Source organism: Cynocephalus volans, chromosome 8 (genome assembly GCF_027409185.1).
Source record: "Cynocephalus volans isolate mCynVol1 chromosome 8, mCynVol1.pri, whole genome shotgun sequence".
NCBI classification, from domain to species: domain Eukaryota; kingdom Metazoa; phylum Chordata; class Mammalia; order Dermoptera; family Cynocephalidae; genus Cynocephalus; species Cynocephalus volans.
Genome location: NC_084467.1, coordinates 16,422,914 through 16,437,752, shown reverse-complemented (window position 1 = coordinate 16,437,752; position 14,839 = coordinate 16,422,914). Strand labels below are relative to the sequence as shown.

Here is a 14,839-nt window from a genome sequence, read left to right as displayed (position 1 = left end):
AGTAATTGACAGAAGAAGAAAAAGACCGTAAGGGATTCATGTGGGGTTAGGGAAACAGGATCGAAGTGTGGAACAAACAGGATTTTGGAATTACAAGAAGAGAAAACTAGGTAGAAATAGAAAGTGAACATAGCCAGGTTTGCCAGAATACAGTGTTTTTACATTGAGAATGGAAAGGACTGAACCTTGAAGAATGGAGGTATGTACGAAAGGTAAGTGAGATGACTCCTGACCATTTTTCTAGGCCCTAGTAAGTAGTATATAAGGAACAGAACTTGAGTGGAAAGATGATTACAAAAGAGTTTAAGACTATAGCCAGGGTTTGGATGGTGATAGAGTTTGGATTTGTTGTCCCTGCGAAAACTCATGTGGAGATCTGATCACCAGTATGGCAGTGTTGCGAGCTGTTTGAGTAATGGGGGCGGATCCCTCACGAATGGATTAACACTTTCCCTGGGGGAGGGGGACCTCAGTGAGATCTCGCTCTATTAGTTCCTGCGAGAGCTGGTTGTTTAAAGACCCTGGCACCTCCCCTCTCTCTTGCTTGCTTTCTCTCACCATGTGATCTGTTTGTACCCACCGGCTGCCTGCCGCTTTCCACCATGAGTAGAAAGAGCCTTAGGCCCGTGCCAGATGCAGCTGTCCCAGAATCATAAGCAAATAAACTTCTGTTCTTTATAAATTACCCAGTCTCAGGTATTTTGTTATAGCAACACAAAACAGACTAATACAAAAGATGGGCAGAGGGGAGTGGATTGTGGTGAGTGGGTGACCAATGTGAATAGAGATTTGGGCTCGAAACAGGCATGGCGTATGATAAGGTTCTAAGGATCATGGTCTGTGTGCTTGGAGTAGAGGATTTTCATGGTAGAATACTCAAGATAATGGATCCAGATTGTAGAGGGCTTTGAATAGATAATAGTAGTGATAGTAGTTCATTAATTTTTCTTTAGCAGCTTTATTGAGATGTAATTCATGTTCCCTTATAAGTCACCCATTTAAAGCATACAATTGAGTGGTTTTTTTTTTTTTTTTTTTTTTTTTTTCTTTTTCGTGACCGGCACTCAGCCAGTGAGTGCACTGGCCATTCCCATGTAGGATCCGAACCCGCGGCCGCTGGGAGCGTCGCCGCACTCCCAGCGCCGCACCCCCCCGAGTGCGCCACAGGCTCGGCCCCAATTGAGTGGTTTTGAATATATTCCAAATGAATTGAGAATTGCACAACTATCACTACAATTTTAAAACCTTTTCATCACTTGCAAAAGAAACCCATTCAACTCCCCATTTTCCCCAATTCTTTCTGCCCTAGGCAAGTACTAATCTTCTTTCTGCTTCTATGTATTTTAGAATATATACTATTCTAGACATTTCATATAAATGGAATAATGCAAAATGTGGTCTTTTGTGACAGGTTTCTCTCAAAGCATAATGTTTTCAAGGTTCGTTTATGTTTTAGCATGTATCAGTACTTCATTTTTTTTTTTTTTTTTTGAAGATGACCAGTAAGGGGATCTTAACCCTTGACTTGGTGTTGTCAGCACCATGCTCAGCCGGTGAGCTAACCGGCCATCCCTATATAGGGATCCGAACCCGTGGCCTTGGTGTTATCAGCACCACACTCTCCCAAGTGAGTCACAGGCCAGTGCTAGTACTTCATTTTTTAAATTGTTGAATAATGTTCCATGTACCACATTTTCATTATCCATTCATCACTTGATGGACATTTAGGTTGTTCCAACCTTTTGGCTGTTGGATAAGGAATGGCCAAAAAGTTGGGCAAACTTTTTGGCTATGAATAATGTTTCTATGAACATCCGTGAATGTTTTAATGTGAATAAATGTTTAATTTCTCTTGGATATATACCTAGAGTACAGTGCTGGGTTACATAAGGTAACTCCACAGTTAACATTTTGAGGAAATGCCAAACTGTTTTCCAAATGGCTGCACCATTTTATGTTCCTACTGGCAGTGTATGAGGGTTCCAGTTTATCTGCATCCTCACCAACATTTGTCATTATCTGTCTTTCTGATTGTAGGCTATCTTAGTGGGTGTGAAGTGGTATCATTGTGGTTTTGATTTGTATCTCTCTGATGGCAAATAATGTTGAGCATCTTTTCATGTGTGTATTTGCCATTTTTCATTTATGGCAAATCTTTAAAGATCTGTTCAAATCTTTAGCCACAAACAAACAAACAAATCTTTAGCCCAGTTTTTAATTGGGTTATTTGTCTTTTTATTGTTGAGTTCTTTATATATTCTGGATATAAGTCCTTTATCAGATACGAGATTTTCAAATATTTCCTTCCATTAAGTGGGTTATCTTTTCACTTTCTCAATAATGTCCTTTAAAGTAGAACACAAAAGTTTTTAATTTTTTTTTTTAAAGATGATCCGTAAGGGGATCTTAACGCTTGACTTGGTGTTGTCAGAACCGTGCTCTTCCAAGTGAGCCAACCGGCCCTCCCTATATCGGGATCCGAACCCGCGGCCTTAGTGTTATCAGCACCACACTCTCCCAAGTGAGCCATGGGCCGACCCTAAAAGTTTTTAATTTTTTTTTCTTTTTATTTATTTATTTAAAATTTAATTTAATTTTATCAATATACAATGTGGTTGATTATTGTGGCCCATTACCAAAACCTCCCTCCCCCCTCCCTCTCCCCTCCCAACAACCTCATATCTGTTCACTTGTAACAACTTCAAGGAATTGTGATTGTTGTGTTTCCTTCCCTTTCCCAAACCCTGTTTGTGTATTTATTTATTTATTTTTAGCTCCCACAAATAAGTGAGAACATGTGATATTTCTGTGCCTGACTCGTTTCACTTAATATAATTTTCTTTAGTCCATCCATGTTGTTGCAAATGGCAGTATTTCATTCTTTTTTATAGCAGAGTAGTATTCCATTGTGTAGATGTACCACATTTTCCGTATCCACTCATCTGATGATGGATATGAAGTTTTTAATTTTGATGAAGCCTAATTTTTCTTTATTTTCTGTGTCACTTTGCTTTGTGGTTGTGTCTGAGAGAGCTTTGCTTAACACGAGGGTGCTAACATTTACTACCATTTTCTCCTAAGAGTTTTATAATTTTAGCTCTTACATTTAGGTCTTTGATCCATTTGGGGTTAACTTTTATGTATGGTGTGAAGCAGAGCTCCAACTTTATTCTTTTGCATATGGATACCCAGTTATCTCAGTACCATTTGTTGAATATTCTTTGCCCATTGAATTGTCTTGGCACCTCGTCAAAAAATCAGTTGCATTTCTTTTATGTTTTTCATTGGGAAACTGACATGATGAAAACAGTTTTTTTGAAGATTTATTTGATTGAGTGTGCAAGTTGAAATAAGGAGTGGGAAAGATCAGGAGAGTAGAAATGACATCATAGAACTGTACTGTACATGTAAGGTTTTATAATCCATTAAGTGCTTGGGATTTAGTGAGGTGTACTATTTATAAAATATGAATAAAGAAACTTTGGCCATTTCTGCCTTTTTTATAATGGTCAGAAAACAACTACTCAAAAGAGAATTTGCCTGCTTTTGTTATTAAGGTAAATTCCTATTAGGAAGGGATAGCTTTGTGAAAAATAAAGTGTAGGTATTTGACTCTTGCTGTCCTGTGAGGAATTGAAATTGTGAGTGAAGTTATAAATTCTTGGGTTGTTGTATTTCACATAGAACATTAGTTCTGTCCTAAAGCATTTGTATAGTTTTCAAGTTAAATTTGATTTTTGATTTAGGAGATTAAACCCTCAAGCTATTCTAATGTGTACATTATTATAAAGAAACAAAATTGGGAAATACTGCTAATCTCTGTCTAACAGAATTTTTTTTGCTATTCAGGAAAAGACCACATTAAAAAAGAGGCATTTCATAACTTTTCAGGTCTAACAAAAACAGGGTTTATTTGTTTTGGACAAAGTTCCCCCCCCCAATCTCTTTAATGGCTTAAAATTGAAACAATGCAGTGTGGGAATGGGGTTGTTGATTTTCTAAGATTATATCTGTTTTTTTAAGTTTTATAAATTATTGTGTGTATCTCTAGCTTAGTTCTTACTAAATATGCAAAGGAAGTGGGTCTTAATTAACCTATTTTCATGACATCAAGTACGTGATTAGTACTGTTGATTCTTTGAGGCTAATATAGTCAGCTGATAACTCTCTATATTACATTGTTAATCTTTTTCAGAAATATTAGCTTTTGGAACCAGTCCAACTTCCTGAGGTAACTGCTGCTTCAAAAGCAGACAGCAGAGTACTTGACCTTAGTTTATTACCTTTTATGTTTGGTGACTTGGTTGGGTGTACTTGAATGTGGTACATTTTAGGCAAGGCAGTGAAAGCTGAATGCTGCTCTAGAAACTCAGTGATTTCATTTGTGACCTTCTTTAAAAATCATAGTTAAAGGACCCTAACATATAAGTATGCATTACCTTATTTTCTCTTTATACGTAGTAGACACTTAGTAAATTAAAAAAAAAGAAAAATGTTTACAGGGTGCTACTGTGAGCCATTAATTTTTCTGAGCTGAAAGGGAGTTTGGAGATTTTCTGGTCCAAGTTTCTGCCCACCTCTCCTGCCTTTGTACCAGAGGCTGAGGGAGGAAGGATGACTAGCTGAAGCATCGAGTGTGTGCCAGCTCAGAGTGATTTGAGATCTTTAGTACACTGACCACTGACCTACTAATAGGGTGACCAGAGGGTCCCTTTCTCCTGTAATGATCCTGGTTTGGATGGTAAATTATATGGTCACCCCACCTAGTAACCATTACATAGCTTAGAAAATTAGGAGTCTTTCTAATATTCCTAGATGTGTTATTGAAATGCTTTGTGAGGCAGCATTTTATATGCTTTTGTCCAGCAGTTTGTATTTAATCTTGTAGGTGTAAAGGTCTTTGACATTAGCATCTGAACCGAATACGAGCAAAGTATTGTTAGTTCTCTTTTTAAAAAAGAAAAACTGTATATTGAACTAATTTTAGAGAAGTTGCCAAGGTAGTAGGAAGAGTTCCCTTATATTGCTGACCTGATCTCCTTTCCCTAAGGTTAACAACTTCCATAGCCACAGTACAATTATTAAGAACCGGAAATTAACATTGGTACAATATTATTAACCAGATTATATACCTTGTTAGAATTTTACCAATTTTTCTATTAATAAATATCCTTTTTCTGTTCCAGAATCCTAAATGCATTTAGTTATTTCTCTTTATTCTCCTCTAGTTTGTATCTGTTCCTCAGTCTTTGCTTATTTTTTATGACCTTGACACTTTTGAAGGTTATTGATCAGTTTTTCATAGGATGTCCCTCAGTTTGGATTTATTCCATGTTTTCTCATGAACAGAGTGAGGTTATGCATTCCTTCTCAGTGCTCTCAATGGGAGGTTCATGATGTTGATCTGGTGGTGATTACTTTGATTATGTGGTTAAGATGCTGTCTGCTGGTCTTTCTACTGTAGTTGATAAGTATCTTGTGGGAGATACTTCAAGACTTTGCAAGTAATGTTTCTCCTCAAACTTTGGCCCATTAATCTCAGCAACTGGTGGATCTTGTCGGCAACATTTATTAATTTGTGGTTGTCTAATTGTGACTTTCTATTTCCCTCTTCTACATTTGATAATTGTAATTCTGTGAGGAAGAATTAGTAAAAGGCGAAAGATTTATACGATCTGAAGAGAAACCAGAGTATTGTGAGGAAGAATTAGAATGTATCTTCTTCATTTCTTCATTCTTTCTCTTCATTTATTTATTTGATTATTTATTCATATCATCATAGACTAATGGGTATATATTTTATTGTCTGGGTTGAAATCCAGTACTGTCATTATTTTGTTGCTCCAGTTCTAGCTTTGACCATCAGGAGTTCCTTCAGGTTGACTCCTGTGTTTTTTCAACAAGCCCCCATCTTTATTTATTTATTTTTTTAAAAGCATTTCTTTACTTTCTGGCACCACATGATTTTCCAGGCTTATCTCGTATTTCTTCTGCCCCGGTCCTGGGATCAACCACTTCTCTAAGAAACCCTGGTTCTTTTTAAGAGAGAGTGGTGTTAGAGACCAAGATCTGGGCTGTATGTGTGTTTATTGTTATGGAAGTGTCATTGCTGGCCCTTTCAGCAGACTGAGCTAGGAAATACATCTATGTATACTAATTCACATATATACAGATATTTATGTTTTTGTATGTACCTGTATATACATTAAAAACCATGAGTTTATACTGATAGCTCCAATTCTACTGCAGCACCTCTGGGTTTGTTTTAATTTTCCCTTTTTCCATGCTTGTTAACTTTTTCCAACAGTGAGAAACTTGACTCTCATCTACAATCTATTTCTTCAATTCTAGTATGCACATTAGTTTCAGAATTTCTAATCCTGTCCCTTCACTTTTGGTTTCAATTGCTTTTTTTTATGATTGTGTGATACATTACTCTGGTTCTAAGAGTCAGAGTTATACAAAAAAGATATCCTTAGAGAAGTGTTACCCTCATCCCTGCTACACAGTTCCTGTTTCCCTTTTTTCCCCCACCTACACCTGTAGGTAACTGATCTCTTTAATTTCTGGTTTGTCCTTCCTGTAGGTTTTTTTTTTTTTTTTTTGCACACAAATGAGTAGATACCTATACGTTTTCTTATATTCTCTTTCTTACATGAAGGTAGCATACTATACTTTTTTTTGGCTTTCCTTTTATCAATTAAAAGTAAATCCTGGAAATCACTCTGTTTCAGTTTATAGAGATCTTCCCCGTTCTTTTTTATAGCTGTACACCACAGTTTATTCAGCCACTCATATGTATTGGCGTTTAGGTTGTTTCTTATATTTTGTAGTTACAGAGTTGTTTCAACGAATAATAGTGTGTTACATATTTTTTGTTATTGGAGGTTTCTCTTCAGAGTAGCTTCCTAAATATATACATAACTTTTTAACACTTTCTGATACATTATATACTTTTTTACATATTTAGTTAAGTGCATCATTTTTGTCTTGTTTTTATGTAACTTTGTTTTTTAAATACCTTTTACATTAACTTAGTATGTATAACTATCATAAATAGCTGTTTAATAGTTTGTCTTATTAATACAGCATAGTTTGCTTAATAATGTCCCAGTTACTGGGATATTTGAATTATTTTCATTATTTTGCTTTAAGCATCTTATCAAGATTTGTGCATTAGATGGGAAGTTGAACTGGTTGAACTCTTCTTATCCTGCAAATTCTGAGAGAGTACGAAATATTGTGTTTTGTTCTTTTGAGTCTTTTCCTTGGGCTATATTCTCAAAAGTGAATTCAAGAACATGATATTGTTATGGTTCTTATTGTTTGGCAGAAATATAACTCCAATTTATAACACTATCATCTTGCTAATTATCACTTTGGGAAAAAACTGTAGTGTGCTTTGAAGTGAACCAGACTGATTGGTTTCTCCTCTAGGTTATTTTTATCTAGAAGAGCCTCTGAAGCAGAAACTCATACTTGGGGAATTAATTACCCAATTTACTCTTTTTTTACTCTTCTGATTCAGGAGCTTAAAAATGATAGCAAAAAGGTAAGGTGAGCCAAGCCTCCAGAACTACATAATGTGATTTATAAAAGAATTAATGACCTAATAAGGAAGAAGAAGAAATATCTTTAGAACCAAGGGATTTATTTATTTTATTTATTTTTTAAAAAAAGATGACCGGTAAGGGGATCTTAACCCTTGTCTTTGTCAGCACCACACTCAGCCAGTGAGCGAACTGGTCATCCCTATATAGGATCCGAACCTGTGGCCTTGGTGTTATCAGCACCACACTCTCCTGAGTGAGCCACAGGCCGGCCCTGAACCAAGGGATTTAAAAACATTTTTATTTCGGAAATGTAGAGGAACAAAGCAAAATATAAAATAACATCACACTTTTATTTGGGTTTTTTTTTTTTTTTTTCCTTTTTTTCGTGACCGGCGCTCAGCCAGGGAGTGCACCGGTCATTCCTATGTAGGATCCGAACCCGCGGCGGGAGCGTCGCCGCGCTGCTAGCGCAGCACGCTACCGAGTGCGCCACGGGCTCAGCCCAACATCACACTTTTAGAAGGGGAAGTTCTTCCCTTATTTCATCATTTCTTCCCAGTTTTTTTTTAAATAAAGTATTTTTATTTTTATTTTTTTTTGATGGCTGGCCAGTATGGGGATCCAAGCCCTTGATCATGGTGTTATAACACCACATTCTAACCAACTGTGCTAACCGGCCAGCTTAAAGTATTTTTTTTTTTTAGAAATACTTATTGAATTTGCTTAAATGAAGGAAATTTAAATGATACAGAAATGAAAAATATTAGAAATTTACACATAATAAAAAGTGAATATAAATTAGCCAACTCCATGGACATTTCCAGTTAAACATTCATATAAATGCATATACACATTTTTTCTTTATATAGAGATAACAGATACATACATGACATGATGATTCTAGCAAAAAAATAAAATCAGAGGTACTAAAAATGTTCTCTAGTTTTAAAAATAGTGTGGAATACATTTCAGCATTTTCCATGAATGTACTCCTGATTTAATTCCATGATTTTACCGTGCCAGAAGTAAGGTTGGTTTAAATTTATTTAAACAAATGTTGGTATTGTAACACACTGGCTTATTAATAATTAAGGCTTTTTACATACACAGTATCTCAGTGTGGACAAAACATTTTTAATGCTGATTATTTGCTATGATGTTTTATTTTATTTTATTTTATTTTATTTTTAATAATTTTATTTTGTCGATATACTATGTGGCTGATTATTGTGGCCCAGTACCAAAAGCTCCCTCCCTCCCACCCAACATTGTCCTTTCTGTTTGCTTGTCGTATCAACTTCAAGGAACTGTAGTTGTTATGTCTTCTCCCCGCCCCCCCCCATTTTTTTGTGTGTGTGTATGTGTGTGAATTTATTTATTTATTTTTAGCTCCCACCAATAAGTGAGAACATGTGGTATTTCTCTTTCTGTGCCTGACTTGTTTCACTTAGTATAATTCTCTCAAGGTCCATCCATGTTGTTGCAAATGGCAGTATTTCATTCGTTTTTATAGCTGAGGAGTATTCCATTGTGTAGATGTACCACATTTCCCGTATCCACTCATCTGATGATGGACATTTGGGCTGGTTCCAACTCTTGGCTATTGTAAAGAGTGCTGCGATGAACATTGGGGAACAGGTGATTTGACTTGATGATTTCCATTCCTCTGGGTATATTCCCAGCAGTAGGATAGCTGGATCATATGGTAGATCTATCTGTAATTGTTTGAGGAACCTCCATACTATTTTCCAAAGAGGCTGCACCATTTTGCAGTCCCACCAACAATGTATGAGAGTTCCTTTTTCTCCACAACCTCACCAGCATTTATCGTTCAGAGTGTTTTGGATTTTGGACATCCTAACTGGGGTGAGATGGTATCTCAGTGTAGTTTTGATTTGCATTTCCCGGATGCTGAGTGATGTTGAGCATTTTTTCATATGTCTGTTGGCCATTTGCCTACTTAGCTCTTTTGCCCATTTTTTAATTGGGTTGCTTGTGTTTTTCTTGTAAAGTTGTTTGAGTTCCTTGTATATTCTGGATATTAATCCTTTGTCAGATGTATATTTTGCAAATATTTTCTCCCACTCTGTTGGTTGTCTTTTAACTCTGTTAATTGTTTCTTTTGCTGTGCAGAAGCTCTTTAGTTTGATATAATCCCATTTGTTTATTTTTCCTTTGGTTGCCCGTGCTTTTGGGGTCGTATTCATGAAGTCTGTGTCCAGTCCTACTTCTTGAAGTGTCTCTCCTATGTTTTCTTTAAGAAGTTTTATTGTTTCAGGGTGTATATTTAATTCTTTAATCCATTTTGAGTTGACTTTAGTATATGGTGAAAGGTATGGGTCTAGTTTCATTCTCCTGCATATTGATATCCAGTTCTCCCAGCACCATTTGCTAAAGAGGCAGTCTCTTCCCCAGTGTATAGGCTTAGTGCCTTTGTCAAAGATCAGATGGCTGTAGGTGTGTGGGTTGATTTCTGGATTCTCTATTCTATTCCATTGAACAGTGTGTCTGTTTTTATGCCAGTACCATATTGTTTTGGTTATTATAGCTTTGTAGTAGAGTTTAAAGTCAGGTAGTGTTATGCCTCCAGCTTTATTTTTTTTGCTCAGCATTGCTTTGGCTACGCATGGTCTTTTGTTATTCCATAGAAATGTCTGGATAGTTCTTTCCATTTCTGAGAAAAATGTCTTTGGAATTTTGATGGGGATTGCATTGAATTTGTATATCACTCTGGGTAGTATGGACATTTTCACTATGTTGATTCTTCCAATCCAAGAGCATGGGATATCTTTCCATCTTCTTGTATCCTCTCTAATTTCTCTCAGCAGTGGTTTGTAGTTCTCATTATAGAGATTTTTCACATCCTTGGTTAACTCAATTCCTAAGTATTTTATCTTTTTGGTGGCTATTGTAAATGGGCAGGCTTTCTTGATTTCTCTTTCTGCATGTTCACTATTGGAGAATAGAAATGCTATTGATTTTTGTGTGTTGATTTTGTATCCTGCTACTGTGCTGAAATCCTTTATCAACTCCAAGAGTTTTTTTGTAGAGGCTTTAGGCTGTTCGATATATAGGATCATGTCATCTGCAAACAGGGACAGTTTGACTTCATCTTTTCCAATCTGGATGCCCTTTATTTCCTTCTCTTCTCTGATTACTCTGGCTAGTACTTCCAACACTATGTTGAATAGGAGTGGTGATAGTGGGCATCCTTGTCTAGTTCCTGTTCTTAAAGGAAAAGCTCTCAGCTTTTCCCCATTCAGGGTGATATTGGCAGTGGGTTTATCATATATGGCTTTAATTATGTTGAGATACTTTCCATCTATACCTAACTTATAGAGGGTCTTTGTCATGAGTGAATGTTGAATTTTATCAAATCCTTTTTCAGCATCTATAGAGATGATTGTATGGTCCTTGTGTTTGATTTTATTAATATGGTTTATCACATTTATTGATTTGCATATGTTGAACCAACCTTGCCATCCCTGGGATGAATCCCACTTGATCGTGGTGAATAACTTTACGTATGTGTTGCTGCATTCTGTGTGCTAGTATTTTAGTGAGGATTTTTGCATCTATATTCATGAAGGATATTGGCCCGTAGTTTTCTTTTTTGGTTATATCTTTACCTGGTGTTGGTATCAGGATGATGTTTGCTTCATAGAATGAGTTTGGGAGATGTGTGTCTGTTTCAATCTTTTGCAATAGTTTGTAAAGAATCAGTGTCAATTCCTCTTTGAATGTTTGGTAAAATTCTGCTGTGAATCCATCTGGTCCTGGGCTTTTCTTTGCTGGGAGCCTTCTGATAACAGCTTCAATCTCCTTTATTGTTATTGGTCTGTTCAGATTTTCTACATCTTCATGGCTCAGTTTTGGGAGCTTGTGTGTGTCCAGAAATTTATCCATTTCCTCCAGATTTTCAAATTTGTTGGCGTATAGTTGTTTATAGTAGTCTCGAATGATTCCTTGTATTTCAGATGAATCAGTTGTAATATCGCCTTTTTCATTTCTAATTTTTGTTATTTGAGTCTTCTCTCTTCTTTTTTTTGTTAGCCATGCTAATGGTTTGTCAATTTTATTTATCTTTTCAAAAAACCAACTTTTTGATTCGTTGATCTTTTGAATTGTTTTTTGGTTTTCAATTTCATTCAGTTCTGCTCTGATCTTAATGATTTCTTTCCGTCTGCCAACTTAAGGTTAGGATTGTTCTTGTTTTTCTAGTTCTTTAAGGTGAAGTGTTAGGTTGTTCACTTGCCATCTTTCCATTCTTCTGAGGTGAGCATTTAATGCAATAAATTTCCCTCTTAATACTGCTTTTGCAGTATCCCACAGGTTTTGGTATGATGTATCATTATTTTCATTAGTTTCAATAAATTTTTTGATTTCCTGCTTGATTTCTTCTTGGACCCATATGTCATTAAGTAGAATGCTGTTTAATTTCCATGTGTTTGTATAGTTTCCAGAATTTCGTTTGTTATTGATTTCTAGTTTTAATCCATTGTGGTCTGAGAAAATACATGGAATAATTCCAATTTTTTTGAATTTATTGAGACTTGATTTGTGACCTAATATGTGATCTATCCTGGAGAATGATCCATGTGCTGATGAGAAGAATGAATATTCTGAGGTTGTTGGATGGAATGTTTTGTAGATATCTGCCAATTCCAATTGGTCTAGAGTATTGTTTAGATCTTGTGTTTCTCTGCTGATTCTTTGCCTAGATGATCTGTCCAATATTGACAGTGCGGTGTTCAGGTCCCCTGCTATTATGGTATTAGTGTCTATTTCCTTCTTTATGTCTAATAGAGTTTGTTTTATAAATCCGGCTGCTCCAACATTGGGTGCGTACATATTTATGATTGTTATGTCCTCTTGATGGATCAGTCCTTTTATCATTACATAGTGTCCTTCATTTTCTCTTTTTATGGTTTTTAGTTTAAAGTCTATGAATAGCTACTCCAGCTCGTTTTTCTTTTCTGTTTGCATGGTAAATCTTTTTCCATCCTTTCACTCTTAGTCTATGTGAGTCTTTATGGGTGAGGTGGGTCCTCCTTTTTAATCCAGTCAGCCAGTCTGTCTTTTGATTGGGGAATTTAAGCCTTTTACATTAAGAGTTGTTATTGAAACGTGTTGATTTATTCCTAGCATTTTATTGATTATTGTTTGGTTGTCTTAGGTGTCTTTTGTTCCTGGCTTTCTGATTTACTGTTTGTTTTCTGTGTTTGTTGGTTCCTTAGGTTGTAGATAGCCTTTTTGTTTGTTTGTTTTCTCTTCATGAATGCTGTTTTTATTATACTAGTGGGTTTTGATTTTTCTTGGGTTTTTATGGCAGTGGTAGTTATTTTTCAGGAACCAAACCCAGTACTCCCTTGAGGATTTCTTCTAAGGGTGTTCGTGTGGTGGTGAACTCCCGCAGTTTTTGTTTGTCTGAGAAATATACTATTTGACCTTCATTTTGGAAGGATAGCCTTGCAGGGTAGAGTATTCTTGGCTGACAATCTCTGTCTTTTAGTATTTTGAATATATCATCCCATTCCTTTCTGGCTTTTAGGGTTTGTTATGAAAAGTCTGATGTTAGCCTGATTGGGGCTCCCTTATAGGTGATTTGATGCTTCTCTCTTGCAGTTTTTAAGATTCTCTCTTTGTCTTTGAGTTTTGCCAATTTGACTATAACATGTTTTGGAGAAGACCTTTTTGGGTTGAATACGTTTGGAGATCGTTGAGCTTCCTGGATCTGAAGATCCATGGTTTTTCCTGTACCTGGGAAGTTTTCTGCCACTATTTTGTTGAATATGTTTTCAATGCAATCTCCTTTTTCCTCCCCTTCTGGAATACCCATGACTTGGATATTTGAGCGTTTAAGGTTGTCTGATATCTCTCTCAGATTTTCTTCCATGCCTTTCATTCTTTTTTCTTTGTTTTTTATCTGCTTGTGTTATTTCAAACAGCCCATCTTCAAGTTCAGAGGTTCTCTCTTCAACTTCCGCAAGCCTGCTGGTTAAACTCTCCATTGTGGGCCGGCCCGTGGCTCACTCGGCAGAGTGCGGTGCTGATAACACCAAGGCCCCGGGTTCGGATCCCATATACGGATGGCCGGTTCGCTCATTGGCTGAGCGTGGTGCTGACACCAAGTCAAGGGTTAAGATCCCCTTACCGGTCATCTTTAAAAAAAAAAAAAACCAACTCTCCATTGTGTTTTTTATTTCGCTGAATAACTTCTTCAGTTTGGCAAGTTCTGCTACATTTTTTTTCAGGGCATTGATTTCCTTGTACATTTCCTCTTTCAGGTCCTGTATACTTTTCCTCGTTTCATCATGATGTCTAGCTGAATTTTCTTGTATCTCATTCAGTTTCCTTAGAATTATTACTCGAAATTCCTTGTCAGTCATTTCTAGGGCTTCTTGTTCTATAGGATCTAGAGCTTGAGAGTTGTTATCCTTTGGTGGTGTATTTCTTGATTTTTCGTATTTCTGGTATCTTTTCTTTGATGTTTATTCATTGTGGCAGGGGGTTTCACAGTCCACAGGTTTGACACTGTTGACTGACTAAGATGTTGCTGTGGTTGCCAATTTGGTATGGCTACCTCAGTGACTGCTCAGTTGGCCACTAGTGCCTTGCGTGTGTGGTTGCCTCGGGTCTTAGGCCTCTCCGGGGAGCCACCTCTCTGGTCAGCTTGTTTTCTGCCGGGCTGCTGTTTCATGGGGCGGTACAGCAGGGTGCGTGGTCTCTGCTGAGCTACCTCCCGTGGTGGACTTCTCCCTGTTCCGTGCACTCTGGCCTGGGCTGCTGGGATGCGCCGAGGCACTGCAGAGCGTGTGGTCTCTGCAGAGCTTCCCCTTCCCCTGCAGGAAGTCTCCCTGCTCTGTGCGCGTTAGGCTGGGCTGGGGATGGAGCCCGGTGGCGGTGGTGAAGCCTATGTGGCGGAGTGCGACGGCAGCCCCGCAGGGCATGTGGTCTCCGTGGAGCTTCTGCCTCCCCTGCAGGACGTCTCCCTGTTCCATATGCACTTGATGTTATATTTTTATAGTGTAAATTGGTTGATTTGTGGGAGAGAGTGATGCTAGGGACCGTCTATTCCGCCATCTTGACCAGAAGTTGCTGTGATGTTTTAAACTTTCGAAGTCTTCTCAACGTAAGAAAATAGCTGCACACATTTGTTTTTTTATAAAACACAGTCTTAAAATTAATGATGATTGGTCTTCGTGGTTTCTAGTAGTAAGTCCTGTCTTATTTTTTCACGTAGAAAAAAATTATATTCTTATGCAAGATTGAAATAAGTCCCAGTA

General features: G+C 37.1%; 1 protein-coding gene across 8 annotated transcripts in view; it reads left to right on the top strand.

The window, feature by feature from the left end:
• Positions 1-14,839, top strand: part of EIF4G3 (eukaryotic translation initiation factor 4 gamma 3) — a 311,414-nt gene that overhangs the window by 8,280 nt on the left and 288,295 nt on the right. The window lies entirely within an intron of this gene.